Here is a 2,248-nt window from a genome sequence, read left to right on the forward strand (position 1 = left end):
CTTTGGTAGGTTTGAGAAGTGACATGATCTGACCTATGTTTTAAAAGGACTATTTCAGCTGCTGTGTTGTGAAATAGGCTGAAAAGCAGTGAGATCAGCAAGGAGATGGCTGCACTAATCTGGTGAGACATGATGCAAATATTTGCTGATGGATGGGATGTGGGGTGTGAGAAACAGAAATCAAGAAGGACTCCATGTTTTTTGGCATGAGACGGTAAAAGGATGACGTTGCCCTTAACTTATGTGCAGAAGACTACAGGAAAAACAGGTTTGGGGGCAGATCAGCAGTTTGGTATTGGACATACAAATTTGAGATGATTATTAGACATTCAAAGAGAGGTGTTATGTAGGAAATTAGCTATCAAATCAGGACATGGGGAGAAATCTGAGCTGGAGATATAAATGTGAGTGTTGTCAACCTATACATGGTATTGAGAGAAAGACAGATATATATGTACATAGAGAAAGGCAAGTGGGTAAGATGTGGTGGAGGGAGCTTGTGGAAGGTCTCTACTGAGTGCTTCAATGTTCCCAGGAGAATGAGAAGCCAGGTTATCCACAGGAAGTTTCTAGTTAAGGGTCAGGAGGAATGGCACACGCCCAGCTGTAGAGTAAGAGTGATTCACAGTAATAGCTGCCAGACTCCTAGTCTTTATCTGGCCCAAGTTTCCCAGACTCTGGAAGTCTAGGGCCCATTCTGTCAGTGCCTCTCTCTGTTCTACTATGCCAGGTCTCGGTTTTTCTCGCCTGTATCTTTGTGGTAGGGTAACCATACAATGTGGCTCTTTCCTGAATAGGAACTTTAGAATCCTGGCTCAGAGAACCCGCTCCTCCAAATCATTTGAATCCACAGTGCCTGGAAAGAAGAAGGAACCATCAAGCTCAACAGCTTCAAACCTCACTCCATTTTTTTTTTTTACATGAATCCTAGGGAAACAATTTTATTTGTGGTAAAAGATTTATATGTGCAGATGTCCGTAAGTGTTATTTATAATAAAACAAAAACAAAACATGGAAACACTCTAAACATCCCAAGAAGGGGAATGGTTAAATAAACTGTCATATACCTATGAGATAAAATATTATATAGGGATTAAATGCAATGTTTACAATAATGCTTAATAACATGAGAAATGACTATAGTATTATGTTAGATAAAAATTAACATAGAGATCAGCTGGATTGTGAGAGATTTTCTCACTCTAGAGAGATTCTTCATGCAATCAGTATGTCAACAGACACAGATGTTTCCCTTTCTTCATATGATAAAGATCAGGAATCCAAACTTGTTCAAAAAGTTGAAGAGGCACCATTTGTTCTCATTGGAATGGTGAGCTTTCTAGCAATTGTTGCATATGGATTATACAAATGGATGAGCACAGGAAATGCTAAAATGTCCCTGCCCCTGATCCACATGTGTGTGGCAGCCCAAGGCTTTGTTGTAGAAGCAATCACTGTTGGTATGCGCTGTTCTGTGCGTTAAGAATTCTGGGCAAAGCCTAAGCCTTGGAAGAAATGTTGTCTTGGTCTTGTTGTAGGAGCTTACTTTAGTTAGACATCTCATTATTGAGGTGACATGTTTATTTCAGAAATAAATTATTTAAATGGATTCAGATGAGAACACGGTATTTTGAACACTGGCTTCCTTTCTTGCAGGCTTGTTTTGTCTGGTGACCAAATTACTAGTGACTAGTTCACTAACTAGGTCATTCAGGGGAAGTCAAGTTAACAAAAAAGAAACATGTCACCTAATTGCACTCGATGGTGTTAAAACTTTAAAGCCATCTTCTTAGACTGTAAAGATGAAATTAGGGCCGGGTGTGGTAGCTCATTCCTGTAATCCCAGCACTTTGGGAGGCCAAGGTGGGTGGATCACTTGAGGCCAGGAGTTTGAGACCAGCCTGGCCAACATAGCAAAACTCCATCTGTACTAAAAATACAAAAAAAAAAAAAAAAAAAGAAAAAAAAAAATTAGCCAGATATGGTGGCGTATGCCTGTAATCCCAGCTACTTGGGAGAGAAATCACGGGAACATGGGAGGCAGTGGTTCCAGTGAGCCAAGATCATGCTACTGCACTACAGCCTGGACAACAGAGTGAGACTGTATAAAAAAAGAAAAGAGAGAGAAAGAGAGAGAGAGAAAGAAATAAAGGAAGGAAGGAAGAAAGAAAGAGAAAGAAAGAAGGGAGGGAGGGAGAGAGGAGGAGGGAAGGAGGGGAGGAGGGGGGGAGGAGGGGGAGGGGAGGGA

General features: G+C 41.0%; 1 pseudogene; it reads left to right on the plus strand.

Moving 5' to 3' along the window:
* The first annotated feature begins 805 nt into the window (after positions 1–805).
* Positions 806–1,856, plus strand: LOC116524509 (annotated as a pseudogene).
* Positions 1,857–2,248: the final 392 nt, after the last annotated feature.

This window comes from Sapajus apella, unplaced genomic scaffold (assembly GCF_009761245.1).
Source record: "Sapajus apella isolate SASKATOON/1434 unplaced genomic scaffold, GSC_monkey_1.0 scaffold45, whole genome shotgun sequence".
NCBI classification, from domain to species: Eukaryota; Metazoa; Chordata; class Mammalia; order Primates; family Cebidae; genus Sapajus; species Sapajus apella.